Raw genomic sequence first — 14,618 nt, forward strand, 5'->3', positions numbered from 1 at the left:
ACATCTGTGCCAAACCTCCTCTATTCTTTAGTATGTGTGCTGCCAGCACAGCGTGGCTGCTAACAAAGCAGTGTGTGTCCGCACCTGGGAACTGGGCCTGATCTGTCAAAGCAGAGTGCACTGAACTTAACCACTAGACCACTGGGGCTGGCCCCTTATTTATCTTTTAAGTATGTGTTGCTTTCCCCCAGCTAGGTTAGAAGCCCCTGAGGACAAGTCTTCCACTTATCTCTCCAATTCCTAGGCTACATGGTGCCTGAAATTTGGTGGGTTCTCAATAAACAGTTGTAAGATATGAGGCAAATGGAATAGAATGCAGCTTCTCTAACAAATCCTGACTCATCAGCAGGAGCTCTGGTGATTTGGGATTGTAGAAGAAAAGGAAAGAATGTTAATTATTTAACATCTTTTCCACATGTTTCACTAAAAACACAGCCATGAAATGAGAAACCAATCATTTATTTGGATTACAAACAACCTGTGGCAAACAACGTGTATTCTGAGGTGAGGCAATTTTCTTCTCTCACCAGGCTGCCAGCTAGAGAAGCCAGGCTTTGATTTCACCTTTGTCGTTACAAACATGAACGATTTTGTTAAAAACCAAAACCAAAACCCCAAATCCAATAACTAGATTAATAATTTATCAAAAATGAGCTGCATATTTTCTTCTGTTGTTTTGCAGCTAGGCCACAGCCCCGTCTTACTATAAAAAGTCAATCTCAGCTTTATTTTACACAGTGTACTCCCTGTTCTGAAACAAAACTGACTTTATTTCATGCCAACCACTGAGTAGTCAGTACTAAAATAAGACGCTTTCTGAAATCTTCCCTTTTTTAAAAAAAAAAAAATCAATGTTAATAAAACCACAGTGTCCTGTTGCATCCAGTCTAAGATTAATGTCCACATGGAAATCTTCAGACAATTAAATAGTCCATTCAATTCTGGAACATAAGGTTAGAGTGAAAATTCTTTTCTACAATAATTCTGTAAAATAAGTTTTATGAAAAACAACTTGAAAAGAGGGATGCGTTACTTCCTGCCATATAAATCATCCTAATGAATAGACAATGATGGCTTTTCTTGAAGGACTTCCTGGTAATTTTTTTTGATATACAAACCTATGCCAGAATGTAACGAAGTTATGGGAATAATTGTGACTTTTTTCTTCTGTATGTTTCACAGAAACTCCTTGGTAGATCATATTTGCTTTTAAATATAATTGCAAGATACTGAAATTTTGCTTATACCCAATGAGCTTTCGAACCTTCAAAGTGTTCCACATATGACACAGCAATCGGTTAATATACTGCACTTATCATTCAATCAATTTTCAACAAATAGTTATTAAGTCTGTGCTATGTGTTAGGCACTATTCTAAGTGTTTACTTCTACAGTCGTGTTTACTTTCACATGCTTCCATTTTAAACCAAATGAAAGTCGGTCTGTTCCCCAACTTGGTCCACGGTACCTTTAGTCCTCAACCATAACATAAGATCATATCTTTTGGATGTTCGTTTTACACCATGAACAAGTTATTCATGGCATAATTCTTGCTTTACCACAAAAATTCTGAAATCTGATGGAAAATATGACCCATAGATACCAAGTAAGATGTAACACTCGTCCTTGACATTAACAAGAGTATTCTAGAACCAAATGAGATCAATATCTTGGATCTGCCTGAAGTGAATTTATTCAGTTTGTTTCTGAATACATTTCTCTCTGGTCACAATAAACTTGTCACAATATAGTAGTTTTCGTGCATTGTCTCAAAAGTGTACTTCGTGAAAGTCAATTTACATAATCCAGGATTTGTTTTTATCTGGAGTTCATTTTTCCTCCATGGCCGCAGACTACTTAGGCGGAATAATAGTATTAGTTTTCTTGTACTATGTGTGTGTGTGTGTGTGTGTGTGTGTATGTGTATGTGGTGTGTATAAAGGCACACAGTAATTAAGATCATGGATGTGGAACAGGCAGCCCTGCGTTCAAATTCATCACTTCCAGAGGGTGATATTCAGCAAGTTACTGAATTTCTCTGGACCTCACTTTTCACAGAATGGGGTGAAAAAAAGCTACTTTACAGGGTTATTGTGAGGATTAAAAATAATACATTTTAAGCACTTCTTACAAAATGATCCCTTAGTAAATAGTAGATATTTTTATCTTTCATTTAGAAATGTTCCCCAATCTAAGAATCGTGGCAATTGTTTAGGGAGAGGGTGGAGGAGGGGTTCTTCTGAACACAGAGCACACATGGTGAGGATGTGTTGAATCAAATCCATTGGCTCAATTCCTGTGCAAGGAACCCTTCAGTATTCTCCATTTCAGAAATGTTCCCAAGTTGTTTTCAAATTACTGATGAATATAGAAAACATGCTCCCACTCAAGACTGCTCATTTCCAGAATACACTCAAATCCAATGTCTCACACTGACATTTCATTTCTCATAACTTTCCCTGGGGAGAAGACATTTCCACCATTTGAATAACATCCATGCAATGTCAGCATTTAGACTTCATTTTTCACAATTCATTAACGACAGAATGAAAGTATTAAAAAAATGTTAAGTTTAGAATAATAGCCACACTAGCAAAACCATAAAACCAGCTGCCTCCCTTAGTTTTAAAATTATAAAAGGTTACAAACATTCATCCTATGACTTCAAAACATTGCCATTCTTAAAATTTTTAAGAAAAAATATTGTCCAGTTTTGATTAAGTATAAGATTAGAAGCATATTAATCTGTCTTCATTAATTAAATGGAGACATTTGGTAATAAGTCATTTGTTTCCCAAACCCAAGTCTGCTATGCCCTCATTGCACATCTGACATGTGATAGAGCTGCCAGCCAGACCAGCCGCCCAGCCAGTGGGGCGCTCAGGCATCTGTGGTGAACAGCTCACTCCTACATTCCGCTGCTTTGCCTTTCCTCTGGCCATATTCTCAGAAAAAAAAACACCATCTTTTAAATTATTTCATTTTACTAAAGGAAGTCATCTTTTGCCTTGAAAAGTTATCAATCCAATGATCCTAACTGTGTATCCGTGGCTTCTAGGGGATTCATAGAAAGGTACCAGCTGGATAATGGGGGCAGGGAAGTGACACAAATGAAGAAATTTTAAAAAAGCACATTCTCCCCCAAACTGAACATCTGCTCACAGTAATGCATGAAAAACTGCTGTGTCATTTTTAAAGACAGATTTCTTTCACAGCAACTGGTATCATGGTGCTGTTTTTGAACTTATTTGGAGGAAGATAACTTTGTAATTATAGGGTTTTCTTGAAGATTTAAGACACATTGCAAAACCGTATTTAGGTTCAGGCCAAGAAGGAAAACAGCTACTATCTTCCAGCCAGTCTCTGAGAAGCATAAACACAATCTGCAAGGAATGATTTTTTAAGCAGAACGGTAAACAAACCACAACTCAAAGCCATAATTTGAATAAGTGGCTAATGCTGCGTTGATGTATTCTTTAGACCCCGCGTTCTGGTGGAGAGAGCCAAGAATAAGAAGTGGTACCTTCCAGCGTGTCTGTGTTACCCACAGCCCACCCCAACAGCTATCCACAGGAAAGCACTGCCTGACTCAAACACAGGGCCTCAGTGTCGCTGACCTTGGTCCTGATAGAATTTATTTTAAAATATGGCAGGAGAGCTAAGCTAGAATTAACTCAACACTCTTAACTCCCAGGCTTGTGCTTTTCCCGACATTTATGTCTAAAACAGTACAGAGGAGTCCACCTGAGCTTTGAGGACAGAAGGACTTAGGTGCCAATGCCAACCCTGCCCCTTGCTGGTGATGACCTTGAACAAGGAACTTAATCTTTCTGAGCCTCAGTCCCTTCATCTGTCAAATGTGAATAAAATCAGGACCTATCTTGCAGGGCAATTGTAAAACAATATCTACAGGGCACGGAATTTGGTAGGTGGTCACAAGGTAGGAGTGCACAAATATTTGTTATTACTAGTGCCAGGACCCTATTTCAAAGACACGTGGTGGCTTTTTTGGGCCAGATGGACTAACAGAACCTTACAAGGCTTTAGTGAGATCATAGTGCCCTGAGTAAAAGTGTGGGGTCAGGATGCCCAGGTTCATCCTGCTCTGCCACTTCTTAGGTGTGTAACTTTAGACAAGTCACTTAACCTTTCTGGGCTTTAGTTTCTGCAACTTTAAAATGTGAATTACAATCCTGTCCACATTATAGAATTGTACTTAGGATTAAACAGGTTCATATTTGTAAAGTGCTTAGTATAATATCTGGCATGTATTAAGTCTAATCTAAGTGTAGTTATTTTCAGTTATTATGGAAGCCAGGTCATTGATAACTTCAGTCTAGTTCCAGAATTGACATTCTGAATATGGCTTCTATTAGAAATAGGGAAAAAAGAGCTCTTCACTTCTGTGCCATCTCTTTTAGTCTAATCCTCTCCATTCTCTGTAAGAATTTATGTCATGTGTTAGAATGTTAACTCAGAGACAACTTTCCTGGGAGCTCCCAGTACCTTGTGACTCCTGGCCCATGAGCTTTCAGGATTTGGGCCAATAGACATCTTAGTCTTTGGGTCCCTGCTTCACGTCCCTCATCCTTAGATCAGACAGTTACCCCTATGCTGACAAACCCATGTCTCCAATGGAGCAATGCAAAACACTCTAAGAAAAAGAGAATGCAGGTCATCATCAAATGGCTCATTTTAAGAGACGAGGAAATACCTGAAAGAGAGTTTTGTAACACAGCTTAGCACAGAGAAGCTAGGAACTTTAAACTTCTGTAAGTTAAATTGGGGAACCTAGAATACGTCCCATCTTTAGTTAAGCTACTCTGGCTATAGTTCCTGGCTCTTCCTCTCTTTCCCCTCATTTTACTGAATATTCACTACAACTTGACTTCTCGCTAACACTGGGGAGTGGGGCACGAGCCAGTGCGTCTTCCCCAAACCCTTTCTGAGCTCATCCTGGCTGGGAGCAGTCTCTCACGACCAGAGTCAGGCCTGGAAGCCACAGAGACAGCATATCTTCCAGGCTGGAGCCAATGAGCTTCCTTCTGAGACCAACAACATTTTTTAAGCTGTAGATTTTCCATATCCAGGTCAATTTCAAATGAGAGTGAATTTTCTCCACATTTTCAATATTTTGAATGTGTAATAAACTAGATAATATATTCTCTTAGACCTTTCAGTAATGATTTAAAATATAGTGAGAAAACTTTGTGTTTTTTGATTCTAGAGGTCTAGTTCTAAGAATATATAAAAGGAAATAATTGGACAATTGTAAAAAGAAATGTATATTCACAGAGATGTTCATTGCAGTGCTGTTCCCAGTAGCAAGAAGGAGAAGACAATAACTTTCACAATATTTAAAAGAGACTTATCTATATAGATGGACCAGAAAGTTATCCATGACAATCCTACAAAAGTTAGCTTCTGTTGACTGCATACCAGGCACCAGGTATTGCACTAAGCTCTTTACAGGTCAACACACTTAATCATCAAAACAGCTCTATCAAGTAGGCGTTACTATTTTATTATTACCAATTCACAGATGAGTACATTGAAGTTCAGAAAAATGAATTGCTCAAAGCCAAACAGGTTAAAAGTGGGGAAGCCAAGATCTGAACCTCAATCAGCCTGCCTCCGGAGACAGAGCTGTTAACTTCCCCATGACAGCTTATGCAAGAGTCCCTGGTCAGTTCAAAATAGTCTCCATTGCCCCAGAAACACCTGCCTCCGGGGCAGGGGCACTGATGAAAGTTATTTTAAGAGAATCAAAATTTATAACCACCATAGAGCAACCAGGAGTGGGAAAGAGATGCGTGGGAAATAAGAACCTGGCATGGCCATTTCTCTGATGGCCACTGAAATCATTGATCCAGGCGAATAAGACTTGGAGCAGTGTTGTTAGCAAATGAAGCAATAATTAAGAATGGAAATATGAGGGAGAAAAGTAGAGTGTTTCTATGCTTGAGGCAAAGAGGAACGCATTTCACACAAAATGGGACTTGCGCACTTTTGATTCTAGAGACCTGCCTCTCCTTCCAGACATGGTGCTCTGCAGAGATGGTGACTGGACGTCCTGGAGGGTCCAAAAAGGCCCCATTGTTTTGTGTATACTTTTCAATAATAATGGTTCAATAAAAACCATTATTACAAAGAAACATTGTTACTAAGAACTCTATTTTTTTTAAATGTCATAAGACTTTATGCATAGATACACCAACAGTTAGAAAAATGTTCTTTGTTAGATCATATTCTCTGTCTTCTCAGGTGGCTATAATAAAATACCATAAACTGGGTGTCTTAAACAACAAGCATTTATTTTTCACAGTTCTGGAGGCTGGGAAGTTCAAGGTCAAGGTGCCAGACTATTCAGCTCTTGGTGAGGGCTCTCTCTGTGGCTTGCAGATGACAACCTTTTCACTATGTTCTTACATGGCAGAAAGAGAGAAAGAGAGTTGACAAGCTCTCTGGTGTCTCTTCTTATGAGGGCACTAACACCATCATGAGGACCACACCCTCATCATCTTTTCTAAACTGAATTACCTCCCAAAGACCCCATCTCCTAATACCATCACATTGGGGTTTTGGACTTCAACATATGAATTTTGGGTGGACACAAACAGTCAGCCCATAACATCCTCCATTTTGGGTTGGGAAATATAGTTCCTGTAACTATGTGACTTGGGTTTGTCAACCTTCTCATTCAAAGAATTAAAACAAATGTGAAGTTTTCTAAATTACTCAACATCTGCAGTTAAATTTACCCAGTGTTCCTCATACATCACTTGATAGAAACTCGAAGTATTTCTAATCATAATCATAATCACAAACATAATCATAACAGTAATACTTATACTTTATTTGAAAATGTTTGCTTGGCTCTGTGATAATGACTTTCCATATATTCTGTCAAGCAGTGCTCAGACAACCTTTGGAAATGGTTAATTTATTGCCACTTTATGGAACAGGAGATTTGCTTAGAGACGTTAAATAAATTGCACAATTAAACTAGCTATTAAAAATCTGAGCAGAGAATCAAACCCCAGTCTGTCTGACTCTGGAGCCCCTGCTCTAACCACCTTGTTGCACTTCTTCCTCATGCTGCCCAAAGGACAAGAGGAGATATTTGTAAATATATTCTAATAATAACTAAGGACAAGTGCCAAAGGAAAGCAAGAGAGTATTCCATTAGTTCTCCTAGGTTTGGGTCTCTTTTTCTGAAAGAGGAATTGTAGACATTGTCAAGATCATAGCTTGACCTTGGTCATGACCTGTTGTCTAGGAAGCAGTAGAGAGCACAGAGGGTTGGGTTTGGCCCCTAAAAAACAACTAGATGGATCCTGGTGGAGGACAGTGGACCACGGCAAATTAAACCAAGTAAAAGTCCCAGTTGGAGCTGTTGTGATATCTTTGCTAGATCAAATTAACACAGCCTTAGTTACGTGATGTGTGGCCATTAATCTAGAAAATGCATGTTTCCACAGATATTAGGAAAGACCGTACATTCTTCAGGACTTTAGGTATAGTGGTAATCTCTGCCATTCCTTCCACGATGGCATACAGGTTTTGATTTACGATATTGGCTGGAGCAGGAGTGGAGTTTAAGATGCTTCTACCTGACCTTCTTCACTATCTGGAGCTCTGCTACTCTTATAATTATGACTTATGCCTGATGCTTTGCTATTTCTGTCCTCTGGTTGTAGGAGATGAGAGTTTCTTTATATGCTGCCAAGAAGGTTCTCCGGCTTTCACACTTACCCTTGTTGTCTTTCTTTCTTTCTTTCTTTCTTTTCCCCCAAGTCTCCATCAACAGCTCTCCAAATTCAAAGTCTTTATAATTACTATTTCCCATTAAACTTTCAAATGTGTGAGATACTGCGCCCATCAGTGAATTTCCATTAAACATAACCCCCAGAGCAAGTTAATGATTATTGCAGCTGTACATCAGGGGCTTTCATTGCTCCATCCACCAATGGTGATGGGGTCCTTATGGCTACCCTGATGTTAGTAACATAGGACTAACATTTCACTTTGGATCTGCTCCCTTGGATCACTTCTGGTTTCAATTGTTGTTGGTTTGGTAAGCCAATTTATAGACTTTGAAATTATCAGATTTGCATGCAAGAATTATGGGGAAATATTTTCAGGATAGCAACTAGGAGAGATGAGGGAAGCAAGACTGGGCAGAGGAAGAAGTTGAAATATACAATGCAGTTACAATGGAATACTCAGCCGATGCTCTAAGGATCCCTGAAACTGGGTTATTCTTTCAGAGTTATTCCTCTTTGAGGCAAGGAGTTTGGGCTTTTGTACTCCCACTTTAAGCAGTTGTTAGATGAGGGCTGTTCCTGGGGAAGGAACATGACCTTGGTGAGGCAGCTCACTTTGGCCAAGAGCAACTACTGGAGAGTCACCAACACTCCTGACAGCTGGGGCAATGAGTGCCTCAATCCTGAAGGAGGGACATCTGGATGGTACATCACAGTATCCACCACAAGAGTAAGCAAAATAATTCACGTAAAATGCTTGATGGAGTTCTTGGTACTCGTAAATGCTCAAAAAGTTATAATGATAACTATCCTTTTTTCATGAAGATACGCCCAATGCCAATACATGGAATTTGCCAGGTAATTGGGTGAGTATGACCTGGGTGGTGAATGGTATGGATTCTGGGTACGGGCAAAGGTCATGGAGCGCTGAGTTCCTGTGGGAACTGGGCTGAAATAATTGCAACTATGTCACACCTGTGTTCTTTGCTTCCGCAATTACAGACAAATATTCCATGGGAGACTTGACTCTCCTGATCTCTTCTCCACAGCACAGTGTGTCCTTCTCTTTCCTCAAAGAGTTTACCTCTCCTAGAGCTTGAAATGGCTTCTACCAAAATGCTGAAGAAAGCTGTGCCCTCTCAGTAAAAACTTCACGGAAGTGGCAGGAGTGAATTTATTAAGCGCATCTTCCCCTTGTTTGGAATTAAATGAACAACCCAGGGCTTTTCTCACTTGTAGATAGATTGCTAATACAGTATCTGAGCTAAAACCAGTCATCTCCACAGATAATGACAGTAAATCATGGTCTTTCCAGGAAGAGACATCGTTAATGTGTCAGATCAGAACAAGTTTGGGTGCAGGCAGATGGCACCTTTGTCCCCCCAAAACAAAATGTCCCCAATGCAGAGCCAACAAATTATACTTCAAAACAAGATTTTAGGGGCTGGCCCTGTGGCTTAGTGGTTAAGTTCAATGTGCTCCGCTTCGGTGGCCGGGGTTCGGTTTCTAGGCAGGGACCTACACCACTGGTCCTGGCAGTGACTCAAAGACAAAATAGAGAAAGATTGGCACAGATGTTAGCTCAGGGTGAATCTTCCTCAGCAAAAAAAAAAAAACCCCAAAACCCAAGATTTTAAGGTTATTTCGACAGACAGTTTGGCAAAACATTTCGTTCCCAGGTAGGCCAGGGCAATAGGGGTACTCTAAAGGTTTATAAAATATAATGACTTCTTGGCAAAGGACTCCTACAGCAAAATTCTCAAAATTCTGATACTAGGATTTTTATTTGGCCTTTCTACGGGGAGGCCTGCAGGGCTTTTTAATGTGTTAGCACATGTAAACTTCTTTGCAGATTTTCCAGTGTCTGCCCTGTAAAATTAAGTGTGAATCAACTCAGCGACATTTCTACATGGAGTCTGAAAAATTGGATATTGCAAAAGCCACTTCCACAAACCCCACAGGCCTTTCTTTCTCTGTGAACAATATTGAAGTGAACAAGAGCATTTGGAGTGAAACAGATTGAACATTTTTTCATGTTGGAAGTGCAGGAAGATTTATAAACACATGTCCAGGCTTCTCCACGGACACATTATGGTTTAATGTTTTGAATTTTACTTTTCCAATAGACTTCTTTGAACTTTTCATTGGGATGGGTGAAGATAACACATTTATTGATGGAATTTTAAGAGGATGGAGGTCAATGAGACGTGGCTTTGGAACCGTATAGCATCATGCAGATGCTCGCTATTTGTAAGACCAGGTCTGATGTCTTTACAGAGGTTACACTTTAATTGAAAAGATAGGACAAATATATATACACACATAAAATGACAACAATAATACAAGGCAGTTTATGATGTGTTTGAAGACATTATTTATTCTTTAAGAAATAAGAAAGGAGCAATTCATGTGAAATGAGGTATGCAGGGGAATCTACACGGAACAGGTGTGCCTTGAAGAACAGGTAGGACTCAAGCTGATGGAGAGGAGGCTGCCTGTGTTTGGTCGGGAGGCTCATCATATTGCAGTGCTATCGTAATTTACAGTGCACCTGGTTTACGGTCTCCAAAGGGGTCTTGACCAATTTATGTAAAGAGATGGAGATAGAAATGCAAAATAAAAATAGAGCTCCTTGCAGAAAATTATAGTTGATCTGTATCATTAAGGAAGCCAAAATGCAGTTGAGATCTTTTGCATGAAGATGGGAGATGGGAAGAGGTGGGGCCTGAGAAATGGAGATCTGAGATGGAACCAAGTTTGTCCACTGGGTACGAACCCCTGCACTCTGGCTGCAAGGAGTTCTCCTCCCCACCTACACTTTCACTTAAAGGCATTTCTGACTCTTCCACAGGGTGCGAAACAGTGATTCTTCTCTCTCTGCCTCCCTCAGGAGTGCCCCTACCCATTCCGAATAGTGATGGGTTTGCTGAACAATTCAGCCCACGTTCGCATGCACATAGCAAGCCAAAAATACCTTGACAGAACTCTCAGTATTGAAGTGAGTTTCCTTACCACCAAATGTAATAAAAATAAATTAGGGGCTAGAACCAGGTCTCATGACTAGGAACTGAGAGAGATTTTTGCTAGGTGATTTTAATAAAAATGTGGACTTCCTCTTAGTCTCCTTCTGCAGCAACTGACTGATTCACATTAAGATTGAATTCACGTCCCTCTGGTTCACCATTCTCCAATTACAGACATGAAGGTGCTTTTCTATTGCTGGTTTATTGGCGTTGACATCGCAATCTTTCACTTAGAAAATCCACGATCTGTATACCTAACAAGCATATCCAAAACTCCTTGGATTTTCCTTCCACGCACAGTAATGTTCTTCCCTGCAGAGCCCTTGGCCTTGGCAATCACCTGCTCAGAGGCCTGAATAAATGAGTAAATATGTATTTTAAAAAGAAAGCAGTATCTTGAAGAAAAACCACAAACTAAATCACTACTCAGAAATAGTTAGGATCATACATCATAAGTTTATATATTTCTCTTCTTGACTGAATTCAATAAAATTGGCATAAAACAAATTCACCAAAAAGTTAAACTCTAAACTCCAGGCAGTGGGCTTCTCAGGGACTGAGAGCCCAGAACTTGCACAGGTTGTACTTCTGAGATTCTTCAAGAGAGTGGCCATTCTTTCTGAACGTTGGTTGACAAGAGACTAAGATGTTATCTGTACATATCACAGCCAGGGATGGGACTGGCTTGACTAACTTTCCTGGGTGTCCTTTGTATGTAAATCAACTTTCTTTTCCCAGAATTCCTAATCTGTGTCTAGAAAGCCTGGACTTAAAACCAAATGATATATTCCATGCACTTAACTGAGGATGTTCAAGGAAAAAAGTATATAAACAAGGGGGGCTGGCCCCGTGGTTGAGTTCGTGCTCCCTTCAGCCGCCCAGGCTTTCGCTGGTTCAGATCCTGGGCGCAGACATGTTACCGCTCATCAGGCCATGCTGAGGGGGCGTCCCACATGCCACAACCAGAGGCACTCACAACTAGAATATACAACTATGTACTGGGGGGCTTTGGGGAGGAGGAGGAGAAGGAGGAAGAGGAGGAAGAGGGGGAGGGGGAGGAGTAAAAGAAGACTGGCAACAGTTGTTAGCTCAGGTGCCGATCTTTAGGGGAAAAAAAGGACAAACAAGATATTAGCAAGCGCTCCTTGACTATGAATATCTAGGCCAATGACTTTAAACAAGTGCCCTCTCCTAAAAAGCACATATTATGAGAATAAGAAGACAAGCTGCAGACTGAGAGATGTTATTTGCAGAAGACACATCTGATGAAGGACGTTCTTCAAAGTATACAAAGAACACTTAAAACTCAACAATAAGAAAACAAACAACCTGATTAAAAAATGAGGCAAAGATTTTGACAGACACCTCAACAAAGAAGATATACAGATAGCAAACAAGTATATGAAAAGATGTCCCATATCATATGTCATAAAGGAAATGCAAATTAGCACATTGAGGTATCTCCACACACCTATTAGGGTGGCCAAAATCCAGAACACTGACAACAAAAATGCTGGTGAGGATGTGGAGCAACAGGAACTCTCATTCACTGCTGGTGGGAATGCAAAATGGTACAGCCACTTTGGAAGACGGCTTGGTGGTTTCTTAGAAAACTAACACACCCTTCCCATGTGATCCAGCAATCACACTCCTTGGTATTTGCCCAAAGTAGTTGAAAACTTACGTCCACACCAAAACCTGCACATGGGTGTTTGTAGCAGCTTTATCCATAATGGCTACAACTTGGTAGCAACCAAGATATTCTGCAGCAGGCGAACGGATAAATAAACTGTGGCGTATCTAGACAATGGACTACTATTCAGCACTCAAAAGAAATGATCTATAAAGCCATGAAAAGACGGGGGGGGATCTTAAATGCATATTGCTAAGCGAAGGAAGCCAATCTTAAAAGGCTACATACTGCAGGGTTCCAAATATATGACATTCTGGAAAATGTCATACTGGAGACAGTAAAAAGATCAGTGGTATTCAAGAGTTAGGGGAGAGGGAAGGATGAATAGGCAGAGAACAGAGGATGTTTGGGGCAGTGAAAATACTCTGCATGATACATAATGGTGGATACATGTCATTAAAAGTTTGTCCAAACCCATAGAATATACAGCACCAAGAATGAATACAATGTAAAGTACGGACTTTGAGTGATTATAATGTGTCAGTGAAGGTTCATCAACCGTAACAAATGCACCACTCTAGTGGGAGATGTTGATAATGGGGGAGGCTGCGCACCTGTCGGGGCAGGGAGTATATGGGAAATTTCTGGACCTTCCCCTCAGTTTTGCTGTGAACCTAAAATTGCTCTAAAAATAGTCTCAATAAAAAATAAACACCACATATAAAATTCCAAGGCTCGTGTGGGTCCAAAGCCGTCCCCAATGTTTCCGTAAGTGTCTAGGGGACTGGTGTTCTTGAAGCTCCTGTGCCTCTTGGGCTCCTGATTTGTCACCTGAGATTCCTGTTGTTCTTCACACTGACCCAGACTTAAACTCAGTCCCTTCATTCATTTCTCATCAACTTCCCACCCACACTCCCAACTCACGTGAAACACGCATGACTTCACAGAGTGGGCGTCACATCACACACCACAGAGCAAACAAAGCGGTCTGTCCCTTCTCTCCAAAGCACTTTTCGTAACCGCAGCACACAGGACCCAGCCCCAAATCCACTTTCCCTTTAATCACTCCCAATTCTTCTGTTGTTCATCCTCTTCCTGCCTAGAACCACAAATTCCTCTCTGTGTTCAAGCAGAGGCATATAGACCTCTTCGCTGAAGTTCTTGAGTCGACCTTGCACCAAACAGTTGATTTTCCACCCAGGTGTTCTCTCCCTAAAAGGAATCCTGGTGCCTGCTGTTAGAATAAAACGTGTCCCCCAGTGTTTTTACACCAGTACTGCTGCAGAGAGGGGGCGAGGAGCTGCCTCACACGCCCTTGTGGTCATTCCAACCTGGATTTACCATCTTGCCTCACCCGTGATTGAAGGAAGGACCCGCCACAGCAGAAGCACAGCAAGTCCCCAGTTGCCTCGTCACACACCAGCGGGGACTTGATCTTAGTCCAGGATGAATCACAATGTCAGAGTCTCATAAGTCACTGACAGGACTGTCCTTCGTTCAAAGAGTCACCAGCATGATTTGTGGTAAGCGGCCACACACTGCAGTAACTGGCTGCTTTTCTTCAAACACTGAGAGACAATGGGGATATGTGAACACAGGCGACCCACAGACAGAGTAGTACAGAGATTTCCTGGAGCAGACACAAATGAGTGGAAAGCCGTAGTCAAACAATTGAAATCTGGAGATTTGATCACTCAAACACCCTACCAAGGTTTGGAGTCAAGGTCTAGTCGGTCACTTACTTGCCAGTTGATCTCAGGTAAATGGCTGAATTCTCCTTGTTTGTTCAATGATGCCAATTACCTGTCCCACCTTCACTGGAAGTCCTGTGCTTAGCACATAGTAAGTGCTCAGTAAAAAGTGTTCACAAAGACAGTTCACACTGAAAAGGAGCCAGTGCAAAGCTGAGCCCCTGATTTTGCTAAAGTATTGTTAGTGGATGTTCCTTTTGTTCCTCATTGAAAGTACTGTGCTTAGCACATAGTAAGTGCTCAATAAAAGGTGTTCACAAAGATAATTCACACTGAAAAGGAGCCAGTGCAAAGCTGAGCCCCTGATTTTGCTAAAGTATTGTCAGTGGATGTTAGAAGGCTTGTCCTTCACACGCAGCAGCCCATCCTTAAGCTCCTTTACAAGCAAAGCAAATTTTAGTGCAACACCCCAACACCTATCATTCTATTCCACTAACCCTTTTTT

The sequence above is a fragment of the Equus przewalskii genome, chromosome 1, assembly GCF_037783145.1.
Source record: "Equus przewalskii isolate Varuska chromosome 1, EquPr2, whole genome shotgun sequence".
Taxonomy (NCBI): Eukaryota; Metazoa; Chordata; class Mammalia; order Perissodactyla; family Equidae; genus Equus; species Equus przewalskii.